Source organism: Lissotriton vulgaris, chromosome 6 (genome assembly GCF_964263255.1).
Source record: "Lissotriton vulgaris chromosome 6, aLisVul1.2, whole genome shotgun sequence".
Lineage (NCBI taxonomy): Eukaryota > Metazoa > Chordata > Amphibia > Caudata > Salamandridae > Lissotriton > Lissotriton vulgaris.
The window spans coordinates 1,756,355,109-1,756,375,836 of record NC_141694.1 but is presented as its reverse complement, the minus strand read 5'-3'; the positions used below and the strand labels follow the sequence as shown (position 1 = coordinate 1,756,375,836).

The 20,728-nt window shown below is 50.6% G+C and overlaps 1 protein-coding gene across 4 annotated transcripts in view; it reads left to right on the top strand.

The window, feature by feature from the left end:
- LOC147709422 (uncharacterized) overlaps nt 1-20,728 on the top strand; it is a 56,383-nt gene that overhangs the window by 9,509 nt on the left and 26,146 nt on the right. The window contains exon 1 of one of the 4 annotated variants that reach the window (XM_086927994.1): nt 3,216-3,306. The exons of 2 other annotated variants lie outside the window; for them this stretch is intronic. The gene's annotated coding sequence lies outside the window, so the exon portion shown is untranslated. One more of the 4 variants, XM_086927993.1, reaches the window with a different exon arrangement.

The window sequence follows — 20,728 nt, the reverse complement described above, 5'->3', positions numbered from 1 at the left end:
GTGGAGAGGGAAAGGCACTGAGACACGCGGAGAGGGAGAGAAACAGAGAGGGAGAGGCACCGAGACACACGGAGAGGGAGAGAAACAGAGAGGGAGAGGCACAGAGACACGCTGCGAGGGAGAGAAACAGAGAGGGAGAGGCACAGAGACATGCGGAGAGGGAGAGAAACAGAGGGAGAGGCACACAGACACGCGGAGAGGGAGAGAAACAGTGAGGGAGAGGCAAAGAGACACGCGGAGAGGGAGAGAAACAGAGAGGGAAAGGCACAGAGACACGCGGAGAGGGAGAGAAACGGAGAGGGAGAGGCACAGAGACACGCGGAGAGGGAGAGAAACGGAGAGGGAGAGGCACAGAGACACGCGGAGAGGGAGAGAAACAGAGGGAGAGGCACAGAGACACGCGAGAGGGAGAGAAACAGAGGGAGAGGCACAGAGACACGCGGAGAGGGAGAGAAACAGAGGGAGAGGCACAGAGACACGCGGAGAGGGAGAGAAACAGAGGGAGAGGCATAGAGACACGCGGAGAGGGAGAGAAACAGAGCAGGAGAGGCACAGGGACACGCGGAGAGGGAGAGAAACAGAGAGGGAGAGGCACACAGACACGCGGAGAGGGAGAGAAACAGAGGGAGAGGCACACAGACACGCGGAGAGGGAGAGAAACAGAGGCACAGAGACACGCGGAGAGGGAGAGAAACAGAGAGGGAGAGGCACAGGGACACGCGGAGAGGGAGAGAAACAGAGAGGGAGAGGCACAGAGACACACGGAGAGGGAGAGGCACTGAGACACGCGGAGAGGGAGAGAAACAGAGAGGGAGAGGCACCGAGACACACGGAGAGGGAGAGAAACAGAGAGGGAGAGGCACAGAGACACGCTGTGAGGGAGAGAAACAGAGAGGGAGAGGCACAGAGACATGCGGAGAGGGAGAGAAACAGTGAGGGAGAGGCAAAGAGACACGCGGAGATGGAGAGAAACAGAGAGGGAAAGGCACAGAGACATGCGGAGAGGGAGAAAAACGGAGAGGGAGAGAAACAGAGGGAGAGGCACACAGACACGCGGAGAGGGAGAGAAACGGAGAGGGAGAGGCACGGAGACACGCGGAGAGGGAGAGAAACGGAGAGGGAGAGGCACAGAGACACGCGGAGAGGGAGAGAAACAGAGGGAGAGGCACAGAGACACGCGGAGAGGGAGAGAAACAGAGGGAGAGGCACAGAGACACGCGGAGAGGGAGAGAAACAGAGGGAGAGCCACAGAGACACGCGGAGAGGGAGAGAAACAGAGGGAGAGGCATAGAGACACGCGCAGAGGGAGAGAAACAGAGCGGGAGAGGCACAGAGACACGCGCAGAGGGAGAGAAACAGTGAGGGAGAGGCACAGAGACACGCGGAGAGGGAGAGAAACAGAGGGAGAGGCACAGAGACACGCGGAGAGGGAGAGGGAGAGAAACAGAGGGAGAGGCACAGAGACACGCGGAGAGGGAGAGAAACAGAGGGAAAGGGACAGAGACACACGGAGAGGGAGAGAAACAGTGAGGGAGAGGCACAGAGACACGCGGAGAGGGAGAGAAACAGAGAGGGAGAGGCACAGAGACACACTGAGAGGGAGAGAAACGGAGAGGGAGAGGCACAGAGACACACTGAGAGGGAGAGAAAGGGAGAGGCACAGAGACACACTGAGAGGGAGAGGCACAGAGACAAACGGAGAGGGAGAGAATGGGAGAGGCACAGAGATAGAAACAGAGACACAGGGAGAGGGAGAGAAACAGACACAGGTAGAGGGAGAGAAACAGAGACACGCGAAGAGGGAGAGAAACGGAGAGGCTCCGAGACACACGGAGAGGGAGAGAAACAGTGAAGAGGCCGGGGAGGAAGAAACAGAGACGAGGGGGCAGAGGAAGAAAGGACAGCGAGCAGTGGAGAGGCAGAGAAAATAGTCAGGGAGAGGCAGAGAGCAGGGCAGGGGGAGACCGAGAAAGCAAGAGGCAGTAAACAGGCAGTGAGAGAGGAAAACGAGGGTCGCCTGGGGGGGGGGGGGCGGGGGTGGAGGGCACAGAGAGTAGAGGGGGAGAGGGCAGTGAAGAGGGTAAGTGTGAGGCATGAGGAGGGAGAGGCACGTTACGGAGGGTGGAAGGCAGGGAGACGGGGCAGAGAAACAAGGGCGAGGCACAGAAAAGAGAAGAGGGCGAAACAGGGAGAGAGAGAAAGGGGCAAAGTGAGATGGCATAGCGACACTCTGGTTCGCTCTGTTGTGCCGCAGGATGGGGCTTTCACACACTAGAATGTGGGGGTGATCAGATAACGTATGGTTTACGCATTAGTTGGCGTGTTTGAGCTGCAGTGCACGGGAGGAAGTGTACACATCTGGGATTGGAACACTTACATAGGCACGAGAATGTACCCTGATAGACTATGGGTAGACACGTGTCCACTGTGCCCAACAGAGAGAGCAGGTGTGTAGGGTGGCAGGAGGGGGGTTGGTGTGCGTGTGTGCACTGAAACTCGCTGACAACGTTAGCTAAACTTGTCATGCGAGAGTCGGCAGCCTCCAGGGTGGCTAGTCACCAACAGTCCGGCATGGGCACGGGACCCAGTGACCCCGGCTCATAGTTATATATTTTACTACCCACGTATTGGACAGGAAGAGTATTTTTCTCCCTGGTACCAGGGCACACCTGCTGCGCCACTGCCTGTTGTGTGCCGGAGCTGCCAACGCAGAAAGCTCCCCCACACAACTTCCGCGTACAGTAGTTTTCCCAGGGCCCCACCTCTGTTGTTAAAGGTACAGCCCTGCCTCGATGAAGCAATTTAATGGACAAGTATGCGGCTGGTTTCAGAAACTACATTTTATTTATTTTCTTAGTGATTCTTCTGGGTTCCAATGTTGATCAGACTTGTAGATGTAAAATTGTCGTCCTTCAATTTTTGCAAAAGGTCCAAGTTTTTGCCTGGTCACCCTACCCACAGGCCTTCACTGGTGGGGGGCATGGAATCTCCTGCCCCCCACACGGGCACCACCCCCTTCGGACCTCCTCCATCCCTAGCCCTCCCTCCCTCCCCTCTTCTACAAATGGCAGGGAGGAGGGTCCCTTGGGGGATGGGCGCCGAACCAAGGGGCATAACAGAGAGTCCTCAACATCAATTATCCGTCGGGTGGGGGTGACTGCCCCCGTCTGACCACTCCCCCTGGATGACGCACTTTTAACGTCACTGGCAATGGCGGGGCGACCACAAAAGTCCTGAATGCCAGGCGAGGTTTTTTCGCCCCCAGAGGTGCTGTGTGAGGTGAGCGCGCCGTGTGATCTGCTGCAGGTGAGTTGTGTGCGGTGAGCGCGCCGTGTGATCTGCTGCAGGTGAGTTGTGTGAGGTGAGCGCGCCATGTGATCTGCTGCAGGTGAGTTGTGGTGCTGTGTGAGGTGAGCACGCAGTGTGATCTGCTGCAGGTTAGCTGTGTGACGTGAGCGCCGTGTGATCTGCTGCCGGTGAGTTGTGGGTGGCAGACACTGACACACACTCGCATTACTTTCCCCCGGAGGTGCTGTGGTTGTACTTCGTGCAGTTTTCAGCTGTGTGTTCCAAAACGAAGTGTGATGTTTTAAGTAATAGATGTTGGCACGGCCCCCTTTTCACATGCGGGCCAGGGTCGCGGTCTTAGTTCATTCTTCGGACTCTCTCTTGCATTCAATCTGCCCGTGTGACCCCTGCTGCTGACCTCTGCTCACAGCTGATGCCCCCGCGCCACATCTGTGGATTCTGCCCTCCATACGTCCTCGAGTCAGAGGGCTCCTTCCGTTTGGCCAGTCCGCTTTCTTTCCAGTGTGCGGCATCACGTCCTATTCACCCCCCCCCCCTTCATTGGCCTGGCATGAGAGCACGCCCCCTTCCTTGGCCTGGCATGAGAGCACGCCCCCCCCTCTTCATTGGCCTGGCATGAGAGCACGCCCCCCCCCCCCTCTTCATTGGCCGGGCATGAGAGCACGCCCCCCTCTTCATTGGAGGAGCTTTTGGACTATGCCATTTCCCGCTGAAAAGCAATATTTCTCTCCATGTGTTCCCATACCTGTTGTGTCATGCAGTTTGGTGCTTACGTTCCCTCCATGTTAAAGAACAGTAGATGTTTCAGCTCATAGGCTAATGTGCCGCATAGCTAAAAACATACAAGGTCCTAAAGGCGAGACCATTTGCATTACAAATGCTTGTTTTTAACCCTGCTATCCAGGACCTTGTTTCTAATCCGGTACTAGTAGCGTGCCTAGCTCTGAGTACAGACCAAGGGTATTATTAAACAGTAACATTACTGTTAGAACTGGCTATTTCTGGTTGGCTAAGGCTGACGCCAAAGCTAGGCAGAAACCACCATTCTAGTCAGGGCAAGGGAGTCACATGCCAAGATAACCCTTGCTCACCTAGCTTGGCACGAGCAGTAAGGCTAAACTCTGAGGCAATGTGTAAAGCATTTGCGCCAGCACACAACAGCAACAACATCCTAGGCACACCACAAAAGGAACTCCACGCAAGGTTATATAAAAATAACTTCTGTATTGTCAAAACACATCAGATAGAAGTCACACATGTACATTGTGCCAACTGGAACGGGCAATATTCACAAGGGATTATTTACAGGACAGGGCCACAAGGGCCACTGTCAGAATCAACACTTTTATAAATAGCACTTCTAGAACTTAGAATAAGTATAGCACAAAATAACAGTTATAGATCACATCCAGTAACTACTGGGAACAGGTAAGTACGACCTACGCAACCCTAAACACCTTAGGAGAAATGTCACGCAGGGAACCAAGACCTTACTAGGACCACCTGTACTAAAAAGAACAACCACCTAAGTATCACACAGCATTTAGGGGTATAAGCACAACACATTACACATGATGTATGAAAACACATTCAGCGGTGTAGTAAAGGGAAACACATGATGCCTAAAAACATTCAGAGGTGTAAGACAAGGGAAACACATGATGCATAAACCTACACATTCAGCGGTGTTCAGAACAAAGCACATGATGCAATAAAATACATTCAGAGGTGCAGCGCAAGAAGACACATGATGCCTAAAACATTCAGAGGTGCAGCGCAGGGAAAAGGAAGACACATGATGCCTAAAAATATTCAGAGGTGCAAGAACAATACAATAGCGCAAAAATCCCATGATGCCTAAACATTCAGAGGTGCAGGAATAACACATGATGCAAGAAAACACATTCAGAGGTGCAATAGCCATACAATTGCGCAAAACTTACATAAGCCACCACCTGTGGCAGTCCCTAGGCCAACTGGCCTTGTTGGGGCTAAGACGCCCTGTGTCCAAATGTCAGGGCGCGCTGTCAAGCAGCGCCAGTCCAAGCACAAGCCTAAACGTAGCAGGTGCCCACCACTTGCTGGGCACCTGAGGACAATCCCAAGACCTAAACGGTGCACAGCTGCCCACTAATTGCTGGGCAGCTGGGAACTTCAAACTGCGACAGGGTCCTCACTGACCCTTAGGCGCAAACTGCGCCCACGCTGGAGCCACACAGGCTCTGAACACCACACATGTCCCAAACGTTGGAGCCACACAGGCTCTGAACACCACACATGTCTCAAACGTTGGAGCCACACAGGCTCTTAAACAAATATGCCCCATGGAGCCCTCGAGGCTCTGAATGTACCTCTGGAGCCCTTCGTGGGCTAGACATGGCCAAATACCCCCACGAGCCTCAGAGACTCTCCAAACAACTGGGGGAGGACACAGGCCTCGGGGATCATTAACAGAACGGTGGGGCAGCCCGCTGCCATCTGGGGCCGCCCTGAATATACCCCTGCCGTCGCGGAGCTCACAGCTCTTAAAACCATCGTCCCCCAACTGTTGGAGCGGCCCGCTGCTAAGTGGGGCCGCTCTTAACCAGCACTGTGCCTGGAACAGGCACCTACAGTAGCCCACACGGAGCCCCCCAGCCCTTCTACTCACCGGGCTGTTCTTCTCCTGGCGGGGGCTCCTCCGGGCATAGCACTTCTTCTGCGGGGCTTCCTGCCGTCACCGTGGGGCTCTCTCTCTCTCCTCCTGAGAGCCCCGCCTTCGCAAAAAGTGCCCGGCTTCACCCGGTCCTCGACTTGAGGCGGGGGCGGGCACCGGCAATGTGCCCCGCGCCCCCTCCGCCTCTGCTCACCGTACTTGCGGGGCTCTCCTACCACATGGGAGCCTCGCTGGAGCATACGCCGCGCAGATTCCCTCTCCTGCGGGGCTTCCCGGGACTCCTGGGAGCCCTGCGCTGCAGTCGGTGGCCTCCGCCGCCATCATCACTTCACCCCGGGTCTCCTCACACACGGCAGCTCTTCGGCCCTCACACACGGCAGCTCTTCGGCCAAATCGAGCGCGGCTCCAAGACAAGCCCCTCGTGACGCCACACTTCCGCTCTGCCGTGGTCCAACCGCAGCGCGGCCCTCGGGACGAGCCTCCCTCTGACGTGGAAGCTCCTCTCACGCCACCCCAATCACCACACAGCTTTCAGGACGAGCCTCCCGCTGCTAACCAATGGCTGCACGGCTCTCAAGGCAATCTTCTCCGGCGGCCATTAAACACAGCTCGGGCCGCGGCGGTGAACAAAGGGGCATAACGAGGGGTAGGCACCCTCGCTATTAAAATAAAATAGAAAAGCAAGGTGGCACTTGCAAAATAATCACATAAAAGGGCAAAGTCACAGGGTAGGCACCTGCCAAACCTCACGCAAAATGCGTGATGGCGACACGCTCGCTATGGGTCAAAATAAAGCGCTCTCCCAGCGCTATAACAATATAAAGCGCTCCCTGGCGCTGGGGGGAATCAGGAAAAGTCCAGCAAAGTCCCGGGGGGGTAGGAAGAAGGTCCAAAGGATCCCAGGGCAAAGCAAAGTCCCCCCCCCCCCCCCCCATCAGCCCAAGCAAGGCAGAGGGGTCCCCCAGAAGTCCACCAGGCATCCAGGGGCTGGGCAGGACCCAGGGATTCCCCTGGGCCCAAGCAGCTGGCAGATTCAAGTCCGAAACAAGAACAAATTGGAAGGGGACACAGCCCCTTCTTACACAGAGAAAAGTCTTTGAAGTCTTTGTGCAAGCAGTGTGAGTACCAGCTAGAACTGTTTTTAGGGAACTCTCTTCAGTGTCAGGGACAGAGGTGACAGTCGCCCAGCGGGAGGTGGAGCCAGCATTGTGGTCAGCAAGGCACAGCCCTAGTCACTCCCAGGTGCCATCTCCTCCCACTTCCCTGGCAGCAGATGCAGCCTTTCATCCACGGGCTGACTCAGACAACCTCCTGGGGCTCCCCAGCCCCTGTCACCCTCAAACCAGACAGTCAATCCACAAGTAGGCCCAGGCACTCCTGGACCAGGCTCACTAGCCAATCACACGGCAGACACAAATTACACCAATATGCCAACTTCTAAAAGTGGCACTTCTACACTAGACACAGTCATGCCGCATATATCATTACGCAGCATTCAACTCACAAGTTTGTACATATCAAACTCAACCCTGCACACCCCACACATCAGGAACTACCATGGGCATACATATTCCCCATTCATTCCTATGGGAGGGCAGGTCACTCACCACACATACACAGAGAGCTCAAGCACTTTACACTGTACCACAGTGAAAAAGTGCTCAGAGGCCTAAAATCACCAACACCAGGTCACAGAAACAGGCTAGGAAAAAGCAAAAAGGCTCGGGGTGAACCTGCCTAAAGGGCCGGGTCCAACAATTACCAATCTTACATGGATGTCTAAGAACAATTTAATTGAAAAAATATCACCACGCAGACTGCCACTCCTGTTGGGTATTTGGGCTGAAATGGAAAAGTGTCCGCCGGAGCCCCCAAAAATTGTGGTCCCTGGTATACCACATGATGAAGTTAGGGGCAGTGTCCCTGGATTATAACGCATTGGTGTGTTTACATAGACCTTAGCTTAGAAATGCATAGCACCTATAGAAATACAGTGCAGTGAAAGTACAGTAAAAATAAAGGTACATTGGATTGTTAAATGTTTAACAACATGGCTGTAATGTTGGGGTTGGTTTTGTCATTAAGCATCAGAGCAGCGTTCATTTGATAATCAAGCAACTCCCGTGACTGTCAGAGTGCTTAACACTGTAGATTGTGAGAGACCTGAGGGTGATGGGTGACCCTGCTCCCGCTCAGAGTACCTTACTCCCACTCGGAGCACATATTGTATGTACCCTACTCCCACTCGGAGCACATATTAGATGTACCATACTCCCACTCGGAGCACATATTAGATGTACCCTCCTCCCACCTGGAGCACATATTGGATGTACCCTAGTCCCACTTGGAGCACATATTGGATGTACCCTACTCCCACTTGGAGCACATATTAGATGTACCCTACTCCCACTCAGAGCACATATTGGATGTTCCCTACTCCCACTCGGAGCACATATCGATGTACCCTACTCCCACATATTGGGTGTACCCTACTGCCACTTGGAGTACATATTGGGTGTACCCTACTGCCACTTGGAGTACATATTGGGTGTACCCTATGAAGTACCAAAATTATATACCATAGAGCTATACTTACCAATAGCCCAATACCAATTACAGAGATAATCAGTCAGTCGGCAATGGAGACGGTTCAATCGTTTATTTTGCAAAGTACTCTATATAGAGGAGCCTCTCTCTCAACCTCACCCATCAAGGTGCGCGGAGAAGACTGCTGGCTTACATTCAAAACATTGCATATATACTTTCAGCATAACATGTGAAGTCCCCGTACATGGAAAAGTACCCCCTTGGCTGAAGCACAGAGGAAAGCCCATATATGGCACAGTTGATTAGTTCGAAACCAAGCTAAGCTATTATGGGGGCAGGTCAGTGAAGGTGACTCCCTTTCGTCTTGGTGCCCGGGAGGACAGGCATGGCGCCTCTAGGAATACGCTTATCACGCTTGAAGCCAGATGCGACCTTGGGTTCCCAGGACTAGAATGAATGGTGCGCCTTCAGCTTCTTCTAACAACTCGGCCTTTTCTCCTGAAAGGGCATCACATGATTTCTGCCTGCACTGAGCTGAGATGGGGAATAGAAACTAAGATGGCGTCTGTTTAGCTAAGGCCCGATCCCCTTATACCTAACACACAAGTCTATTTACAACGGGTTTCCGAATGGGTATATTACGCATATTGGATACATTACGCTAATATTATGTGCAATACCAGATTTTTATTCTTCAGACCGCCCTTTTAGCGTTATGTAGCTAATATAAGAGTGATCCTAATCAGTGAACACCCCCTCATCAATCTGCATTAAATCTTTTACTTCCTGCTGGACTAACTGTTTTTCCATTTTGGCATGGTTGGAAGCAGACAGTGAGGAAGTGAGTTTGGCAGCACAGAATGAACAACATGCCGGTCCACAATGCAGACAAAGGCAGCAGGTAAATATAATACCCAATGCACCCGCTAATATCATTAATATCTTCCAACCCCAGGTAGACAAGAGGTTCCAGAACCATCCTGTTAAGGACCAGATACCATTTTCAGCATGGTCCTCTGCTGCCAAACAATGCAATTTTTGTATGGCCAAATGATCAGTAGGGGTGGAATCAGGTATATAAACACAGCAGGAGCTGCCAATCACGCGGCAAGCTCCTCCCCGATCTGCCAAGATAACATCCAGAACCATATGATTTTTAAGCGAGACAAGTCTCGTAGCTTGAAGCTCCACAGTCAGATTAGTCAGAATGCCTGCAGTTGTTTTTACTATGTTTTCTACTACCCTAGATAAGCGTCTAACTTCCCTGCTAGTAAATATAGGGCCCCAGATAGGAAAAAGTATTTGGCTATATCCAGGAATTGCTGTCCAGCAGTATCAGTCTGATCAGTACTATCAGTATCTAGGCTTCTCCCTACTCGGACAGTGAGGGAACTTCGTTTGTTTAACCAGTGGTCTTTATGATAACTGGAGGGGGCTATATACACAGGGGGATATAGGAAAGACAAATAACAACATCCTGCCCATCCTCGGGGAAGCCATGTGTAAGCATTTTCACCTCATACAAAATATACATTGGGGGAGTGATCAATGGTGGGCTACTATTGGTGTGTAATGCATAAGTATAATTACATTTACTATCTCCCACCTGAACATGATCTATGCCTTAAATACAAAATGACGCAGTACTGTTTAAAATAGGTACAGGGATTGCTTTGTCATCAGTGACATTCCGATCCTGAAAATGCTGGAAATATTGCATAAAATTAACCTTTTCAAAATCCGACATTTCATCTTTTAGCCAAGTAACATTTTCATATTCAGTATATTCATTCATACAGGCCGCAGGATCTAACAACCCTTCTCCTCCATCTCCCAATGGGTCAAATCCCTGAAGTTGTTCTATGTATGCTAAAATTACTTCGTAGTCCTTATCAGAGTTTCGTTTCGAATCTGCTATATAATGCAAATACGTGGTACAAAAGGGGGTGGTGATGGACGGAGCATCTGAACCAATCAAATACTCACACCCAGTCAACAGATCTGGGTCTAATCCATCACCGTTCTTTAGCCCACTCTGCCACCCCAGTTCAGACATGGCCATATGCAAATCAGTCTGACCTTGTGCCTCATGGGAACAGTCCAGCCCAACCTGCCAAGCCATGCCTTCCCTGGACCGGATAACAAGCTTCCGGGGACCGGTTTTTGGCATTTCAGCCGTCTTCGGCTGACTTGCTTGAATCCAGTGGCAAAGTAGGCAAGGGACTCACGTCTGAGCATACCCTGCCACACTTATGGCGGCCAAAAGTGGTACAAAAGGGGGTGGTGATGGACGGAGCATCTGAACCAATCAAACACTCACACCCAGTCAACAGATCTGGGTCTAATCCATCACCGTTCTTTAGCCCACTCTGCCACCCCAGTTCAGACATGGCCATATGCAAATCAGTCTGACCCTGTGCCTCATGGGAACAGTCCAGCCCAAACTGCCAAGCCATGCCTTCCCTGGACCGGATAACAAGCTTCCGGGGACCGGTTTCTGGCATTTCAGCCGCCTTGGGCCCGGCTTGCTTGAATCCAGTGACAAAGTGAGCAAGGGACTCACGTCTGAGCATACCCTGCCACAAAAAAAAACATCATAGATAACAATTGGAACCAAGCCTCACAACTTCCCAAATATGATAAAGGCAAAGAAATGAAGAGGTCATGACGGTGCATTACAGAAGGTAAAAGGCCACAAACCCAGCAATTTGTAGTATCGGTAGCATTATGGGCTTGATGAAGCATTTCAATGTGTACATTTTTACTGTACGTTTCACAGTGCCTTTCCTTATGTGGAGGTAAAGTATAGAATAAATGCTCTGGGGGTTGTGTTGTGGTGCCCAAAACCTGGTGCAGAGGATAATGAAATTCTAAATAAACAAATACACTCATCAATATTACAAATAAAACTGCGATTGTCACTACAAAGGCTATCTTCACTCGGATAGCCCAACTAGAAAACATTGGTACATCTACAAGGAAATGACGGCGGGTAAGGGGGCGTTCTTCTTCAGGAGAAAAACGGGCATAGGGATACATCCTAGCTAAAAGTCCAATCAACTAAACTCTGAGAACTGCAGGCCAATTGCCAGAGGGTTTCTTCTTTCCTGTGGCCCGCCTAGAGCCTCACAGGCAGGCTCCTATCGTTCATCAAAAATAAATTTCCCACACTGTATTCCGTTGTCGCAACCTGGGCCCAAATGCTACTTAATCTTTCTTTCTGAACAGAGCTTCACAAAGAGTTCCAAGCTCTCAACGGGTTCAGTCCAGTGTCTCGCTCAGTACCCCAGTGAAGAGCTAATCAGCCCTGTAACTCAGTCTTTCCCTATCTCCTAACATCCGGACCTGGGGTGCTGCGTTGTTTTCGGGGCCGCAGGTTGTATCGAAGATGGCCAGGCTGTTCCTGATCATGAAACGACACAGAAGCAGAGGCACTTGGTGCAACAGAGATCTCATTTGCCCTTGGAGTATCAGCCACATTAACAGATCCAGAAGCAAGGGCTGATTCATCTGATGGAACCTCTCTTGATGTTGACAAACCTTCCTCTCGCCCTTCACCAGATTCAAGGAGATCAGAGAAAGGGACAAAGCTAGGGCCTCGCTCGCCCTCTTGGGTTAGAACTCCTTCTCGGTTCTGTTGATCAAATGGAAGCAGGAGAGGCAACTTCTTCAGATGAGAGACATGTATCCAATGTCTCTTTCCGTCCACCTTTACCGCTGTTCGTGTGACCAGCAAGATTTGATGGGGCTTGCTGCACCTTGGTTCCAAACTCGATTTCCGTTGATAGTTTCGAACCAAAACCACTGTCCAGGCTCCAGGCGATGTCCAGGACCCTCGGGCAGAGGCTGCAGTACTGCTGATACCTGTTGGTGAATGGAACGCAAATCTTTCGTCAAAGCGTACAAGTAATCTGTCATCATAGGATAATCAATATCACAAAATGATCTGGGTCTCGGGACACCCCAAACTTTGGCAGGCCGACCAAAAAACGACCTCATAAGGTGATAAACCAGCTTGGGAATGGGGAGTTACTCGTAGTGACATTAAAGCTAAAGCTAATGCATCAGGCCAGCTCAGCCCGTGCTTTCTTGGATCTTTGCCAATTTTAACTTCAGAGTTCCATTATACTTTTCAACCAGTCCTGCAGACTGGGGGTGTCGGGCCGCATGGAATTTCTGCCCGATTCATAAACCATTACACACATGTTGGACTAGTTCTGCATTAACGTGTACCCCGTTATCTGTCCAGATCACCCGGGACAATCCATATCTAGGTAAAAACTCTTATCAGGGCTTTTGCAGTGGCCAGGGCAGTGTTATCTTTAGTCGTGTAGGTTTCCACCAATTTACTGAAAGCACACACCACAACCAATACATATTTCAAATTGTTCACTCTTTCAAATTGGATATAGTCCATTTGGATCACCTCAAAAGGCAGAGAAGGTGGTACAAAATTTCCACTAAGGACTGTCCCTCTCCCCCCCCGGATTGTTTTGTAGACAGACCATGCAATTCTTAACGACATGGGTAGCAGTTTCGGGAATATTAGGATTGTTCCACACCGGGTCTAAAAGTGCACAAATGCCTTTTGCACCAATGTGAGCAGGACCGTGAGCCATAGTGACTACCGCATACACTAGTGCATTAGGTAACAACCATCTTTGTTTCTCTGTCAGATCAATCCAACAATTATTCCTGTCCAATCTTCCTACTTCTTCTTCCCATCACACTAATTCATCAGAGGTAGCTTCTTTCTGCAATTCTCAAACACTCTCTATAGCAGAGTTATTCAAACTGTGGGGCGCGCCCCCCTGGGGGGGCACGACGCCATCTCAGGGGGGGCGCGCACTCCACCAGCACCATAAAATTTCACCTTTCATTGTTTCCCACGGCGGCGAGGCAGAGTGGAGCTGCAGGGGCCCTAACAAGGGGTGAAGACTATCAACACCTCATTAACCTGTCAAACGGTCTTTAAAAGACGGAAACACCCATTACATTGATGTCAAAAGATCGCGGTGCCATCACACCACGACTTTGACATCGCAGTATAGTTTGAATCGCATGCATTTACTATGCATGCGACAACGGCGGTGTCAAATGCCAAACACAAGCACGAGGCTAGGTTCCTGCAGTGGCAACTTATTGTAAGGCACAAGAGGTTCCTGCTCTGGTCGAGGCTTTGGAATCATGCAAGTACGGCATGAAAAACAAAACACAAGCACAAGGCTTTGTGAAATAACTATAATTATGCATGAAATAAGTATAATTCTGCATTACATCATTGTGTGCCAAGAGGTTGGTGGTGGATGTATGGGTGATGGGATGGATGGATGTATGGATGCCTGATGGATGGATGGGTGCATGATGGATGCATGGATGGATGATGGATGGATGGATGATGGATGGGTGGATGGTGCATGGGGGGATGGATGGATGGATGGATGGATGAATGATGGAATATATGGATGGATGGATGCATGATGGATGAATGCATGATGGGTGGATGGATGCATGATGGATGGATGGGTGCATGATGGATGCATGGATGGATGATGGATGGGTGGATGGTGTATGGGGGGATGGATGGATGAATGATGGATGCACGATGGATGAATACATGCACGATGGATGAATGCATGATGGGTGGATGGATGGATTGGTGGGTGCATGATGGATGGATGGATGATGGATGGTTGGATGTATGGGTGCATGGATGCATGATGTGTGGCTGGTGGATGTATGGGGGGATGAATGGATGGGTGCTTGATGGGTGGATGGGTGAAGGATGGATGCATGATGGATGGATGGGTGCATGTGGATGTATGGGGGGATGGATGGATGCATGATGGGTGGATGGATGGGTGCATGATGGATGCAGGGATGGATGATGGATGGGTGGAAGCATGGATGCATGATGTGTGGCTGGTGGATGTATGGGGGGATGGATGGATGGGTGGGTGCATGATGGGTGAATGATGGATGGATGAATGATGGATGGATGGGTGCATGTGGATGGATGGGGGATGGATGCATGATGTGTGGCTGGTGGATGTATGGGGCGATGGATGGATGGGTGCATGATGTGTGGATGGATGGATGCATGATGGATGGATGGGTGCATGTGGATGTATGGGAGATGGATGGATGGATGCATGATTTGTGGCTGGTGGATGTATGGGGGGTTGGATGGATGGGTGCATGATGTGTGGATGGATGAATGATGGATGGATGCATGATGGATGGATGGATGCATGATGGATGGATGGATGGATGATGGATAGGTGGAAGGATGGGTGCATGGATGCATGATGTGTGGGTGGTGGATGGATGGGGGGATGGATGGATGCATGATGGATGGATGCATGATGGATGGGTGGGTGCATGATGGATGGATGGATGGGTGGGTGGATGGATGCATGGATGCTGCGATGCCAAACACAAGAACGAGGCTTTGAAAACATGCAAGTACGGCTTGAAAAACTAAACATAAGCACAAGGCTTTGTTCCTGAGGTTCCTGCGATGCCAAACACAAGCATGAGGCTTTAGAAACATGCAAGTACGGCCTGAATAAATGCGGTGACATAAATATAACTCTACAGTGCTTCTCAGTGGAGAGCATAGTCTTTGAATGGCACTCACTTTATTGACCACAGACGTTTCTTTGAGGAGGCTTTGCAAGAATTAAGTGGAGAACCCGTTACAATTTGCACACATTTTATCTTTAAAAATGTAGTTTTGGACTGTGTAGTAAGCCTCTGTCATTTCACCGCACCAACTCGCAAACCTGCAGTTTTCTAAACACTCTTACTGTGTTTAACATTAGCCAGATATGGACTGGGAAATGCGGATGACGGTCGATTATGTAGAATACCAGGTTCCAGAATTTTTTGTCAAGTGGTGGAGGGGGGAGGGTAGTGGGGGGGGGGCGACATCTAAATAAATTTAGATGGGGGGGCTCAACCTACAAAAGTTTGAAGACCTCTGCTCTGTAGTGTTATCAAACATCGTAGTCTCCGCCACCCACCTAGCAGAAGTGCTGGGGAGCATTGTCGACATTTTAGTTTGTGCAGTTTCTTTTGCTGTCTGATCAGCAAATGCATTGCCCTCGCCTGTGGTATCTATGATTTTCTTATGTGCACTGGATTTGATAATCGCTACTTTCTTGGGTAATGTCAAAGCATTTAACAATCCTACTATCAAAGGGCCATATTGTATTTTCTGACCATGGGAGGTAAGAAACCCTCGTTCTTTCCACAGACGTCCAAAACTATGGGCTACGCGGAAGGCGTACTGACTGTCTGTATAAATATTTACTCTCAATCCCTCACTCAGTTCACATGCTCGTAACAGAGCTATTAGTTCAGCTGCCTGTGCTGATTGATAGGAAACCCGAGAGGTCTCCGCTACAATTCGAAGGGTGGTGATAGCATAGGCAGCTGTTGTTGTGCCATCTGGTAATTTAAAAGAAGAGCCATCCACATGCAACTCCCCTTGGGGGTCAGATAAAGGAGTGTCTGTGAGGTCTACTCGTCCCTTTGTTTCTACTTCAGTCCGAAATATACAATCATGGACACCGTCCTTTTGGTCATTTGAAGGGAGGGGTAGTAACGTGGCCGGATTCAGAGTGGCACACAGTTTAATAGTAATATGGGGAGCAAACAAAGTCCATTCATATCCAGTCAATCGTGCACTCGTAAGGTGCTGGGTTTTTGTTCGATTTAACAATATGTCCACAGCATGCGGTACCATTACTGTGAGATAAGTATTCAAAACGATCCCTTCCGACTGTCAAATGGCAACAGCTGCAGTCTCCCTCAGACAGCTATGAAGTGCTCTGACTAGAATTATCCAATACCGCCAAAAAGTACGCACATGGTCTTTGCTTACCACCAAATCCTTGTGTTAACACTGAAAGCGAACAACCGTCCACCTCATGCACATAAAGTACAAAAGGTTTACGGTAGTCAGGAGTACCCAAGACGGGTGCAGAACAAAGTGCAGATTTCAGAGAGTCAAAAGCGTCTTGACACTCATCCGTCCAGTGTAGGGGTTCATGCACATCTTTGGTAGTCAAATGTAACAGAGGATTAGCAAGAAGAGAAAAATTAGGTATCCACTGGCGACAGTAAGAGGTTATGCCAAGAAAAGCACGAACATCACGTTGAGTACAAGGCACAGACAAGTTAGAAATAGAAGCTATACATAGGAACTGGGGTCACCAGTTCCTCGGGGAGGGGTAGCTTGGCCCGAGCAGGTAGGCTCCCAAAGCTTAGGTGTAAAGTGACCACACAGCACACACATCCACTGAGGAAGGGAACGCACACAATGACTGAGACCACACCAGTAAGTTTGATTAAAGAAAGGTACTTTTATCTAGATCACGGTTCAGGGAAATGTGGAATCAATTCAGTATCTCTTCACAAACATTTTTCATTCAGCATGAATAAACATTTTCTCCTTTAAGGCAACCAATTCATTAAGGCGTTTCCTCAAAGCATTTCCTCAAAGATAATCATGTCATTAGGGTAGAGTAAACCTTTCCTTACTCCGGAATAAACATTTCAAGAATCATGAATAAGCATTTCATTGTGTCAGGAACCAGCAGGTTATGAAACAAGAGCAAAACGTGTCATGAGACTGGAGTTAAACATATCAGTAATCTGAAGTAAATCCCTCAATCATCACTTTGCGCGGTAATAAACACTTCCTCCTGCCAGAGTAAACATCTCCTTGATCAAGAAGAACATTTCATTGATAAATCATAACCATTCCATTACTCAGCACTAAGTATTTCATTTGGCACCAATAAGCCCTGCATCAGGCTGAAAATGAGCATTTCATTAAGCCCAACATTGGCAGGCATAAGGCTACTGCAGCTGGCATTCAACTGTACCCCAGGCAGGGGTTAACTTTTGTCAATTGAGGCCCCCACAAGGTCTTCAGGGGCCCTGGCCCAGGTCCAGTGCTTTAAGGGGGCCAAATAGGGCCAACGGGGCCCAACAACAGTGTTCCTCAGGGGAGGGGCGAATTCAGGGCCTCCTCCGGCCTTCCGCCCTCTTCCCCGGGGTTTACCTCGCTCTCTTTGGCCTCTCGGGGCCCTTGCATAGGCTCAAGGGGCTAGGGGAGGGCTCCGGCTCCTCTTGGAGCCCTCTAGTAGGCCCCGCGCTGTTAGGGTGACCGGTCCAGGGCCTTCGTCAGGCTCCTCCAGCCTCGGGACCAGTCAGGGGCAGAGCAGCGGTGTCACGCGGAGGAGGGAGGGTTCTCGACACTCCCCGAGCCCTCCGGTACAGTGATGTCCTGTTCTCTGGCCCGGGAGGACGTGGGCGGCCCGGGAACCAACCAGCAGGCAGTCGGGGGCGGGAGCGGCAGCGTCAGCCTATCGCTGCGCGGCGCCGGATGGGGCCGTGGCCAGGGATGCCACGTCCCCCGTCACATGATGGCAGGTGGAGGCTTCAGGCCTTGTCGGGCCTAGCGCGGCCTGACAGGAATTTCGGCGGCCCTCTCCTGAAACCGGGGGCTGCCGCTCTGGGTTGGTCAGTGGGGGCTGGAGGCTCCCAGGTGATCACGGCGGCCTCCCCAAAGGCTCCGGGGGCTGCGGCGGCAGTAACGCGACGGTGGCCCCTTCCTGGCACTGGGGGCCGCCGGGGGCAGATTGCAGCGCTCCAGACAGCAGTGCTCCACAGGCGGTCTCCCCTGCGGTGAGTTCTTGGACCAGCGCTCCTCTCTCAAAGCGCTTCACAGGCACAGCGCACTTCAGGGGACACAGCGCTCAGAAGGCATGACACCGGGGCACAGGGCAGCACAGCGCTTGGGGGAGATAGCGCCTGGGGAGCAGTCAGCAGGCTAGAGCTCCAGCACTAGGAGAGGAGCGCTTGGCAGCGCAGTGCAATTCAGATCACTTGTGGACAGTCTAGGACCACGCAGCCGTGGGGAACAAGCCCAGTCTAGGTAGTACAGCGCAGGTTAACAATTCAGGTAGGGCAGCGCTGGATAGGTAGGGCAGATAGCTCAGCAGTGGAGATTAGGTAGGATAGCACAGGGGTCCAGGTGAAGACAGAGGGGCACAGAAGCAGCACAGCCCGATACCTGGTTGATCCCCAGTAGTCCTTCTTGGAGCTTGGTGGTTCTGGCGCCCTTTTGTAGATAGTTGCTTGAAGGGGGGGTGGTTGAGTTGGTGGCTGAAGGCAGGTGGGTCCTTGTAGGTCACTGTAGGTGGTCCATGGGTTCCCCTCCCGCCGGGCCAGATCAGTGGGCTAGTTCAGTGTTCCTCACACAGCTTGGTGGGCAGCGCCTAAACCCTGTCACCCCCAGTGGTATAGGTTTCTGACTAGGCCCTACCGCCTAAATCTCCTGCGTAGGGTCCCCCAGGTCAGTGATGCCCCAACTGACTAAAAACTTTCCCTCCTTTCTTTATATATGCCCAGGTCAGGTGACCACCCTCTAAGGCGGCAAAACCAGGCTCCGCCCCATTCTAGAATGTTCCAGCAGCTTCCCTAGTCTAGCTATGGACAGGCAGGTAGGCTGGAATGGCAACAATGGTTTAAGGGTTTCGGCCAGCTCCTGGCACTAGAGTGCGCCTAAAAAGACCACCCTGCAGTAGCAGGGGCCAGTGGCAGCCATGTTGGGAGGAGAGCACCTGCACCTTAGCATTGATTGGCAATGGGAAGGTGCTCGGAGACATAAGGCAAGAACAAAAAAGTTGGGAAAAATGAGGCCAGGGCGAAAAAAAATAGGGAAAGACCACCCTAGGGTTGACAGGTCTAACACTATATGTTCAGGGGTCAGCCTCCTCCCCTCTTTCGACAATAGATGACCAAGATAGGTCACTTCCTGTCGACAATATTGGAATTTGGAAAGGGACACTTTGATACCGTTTTCAGCCAAATGAGTTAATAATTTAACAGTGGCAGTTTTACACCCTTCTTCTGTATCTGAAGCTACTAATATGTCGTCCACATATTGGAGGAGCACATTTCCTGGGGGCAAAACGAACTCATCCAAAACAGCTTTCAAGGCTTGGCTATAGATGCTGGGACACTCAGTATAGCCCTGAGGAGTGAGACAAAATCTAAAGCTGCGACCAGATAACGAGAAGCCAAAAATATGACTGCTATCAGGGTGTATTGGAATGCTAAAGAAACAATTCTTCAGATCTATTACGGAAAAATATTTCGCAGTAGGGGGAATCCTGGTAAGAATTGCAGTAATGTCTGGAACTACAGGATACTGGGGCACCACTATTTTATTAACCTCTCGTAAATCAATGACAAAACGATAAGTGTCTTTATAATCCGGGTCACCATCCATGGGAGCCTTCTTCAAAATCAGTAAAATGGGACTATTACAGACATTAGCTGCGGTCTCTTCCACTACTCCTTTCTCAATTAAGTCATGTATAACAGCAAGCAAAGCCTGTACACCCTTCGGTGATATCCGATACTGGGGTATACGTGGTAAGTGAGCATTAGGTTTCAAGGTAATGGAGACAGGGGGTACTTTCAACAATCCCTTATCTGTATCACCCGACGCCCATAGGGTCGAGGGAATATGTGAAAATTCAGGAGGGGGTTGTTCATTTTTAGCAAAACATTGAGACGTACACTTAACAGGGGGTTGCATTGTCAGATAAACACCATTGGGGGAACAATAAATATGGGCATGCAGTTTCTTAAATATATCCAATCCTAATAGGTTTTCACCACAATTCGAAGTGAGCAAAAATGGGGAGTCTTCAGTAATTGGACCAATTGTAAATTGAAGTGTTTTAGAAATGGGGCTTACCACTGGGATTCCGGAAAATCCCACTGAAACATTATTTTGCCCAGACAGAGCAGCCCTGGGACCAGTGAATGAGCAATAGAACTATTCATTGCACCAGTATCCACTAGGAATTTCTCAGATGTTCCCATCAACTGCCGGCTCACATAAGGCCCTTGCTGATCGACAGGTACTGATATCTGGCCCCTGCTCTGTCTGTGGCTATCTCATGCATATCCATACCCATCAAACCCCTCCTCCTGACAATTCTCGTTGTAGTACTCCCTTCCCTGTGGATCATCAAAATAATTCTTTCCTGACTCACCACCTGACGTGTCTCCACGTCGTATAGTATTCCTATTCACACCACCACGTCCCTTTCCTCGTCCTCTTCCTTGTACCGAACCGTATCCTCCGCGGCTCATACCCGCCCTTCTTGGGAATGAGCCTCTTCCTCC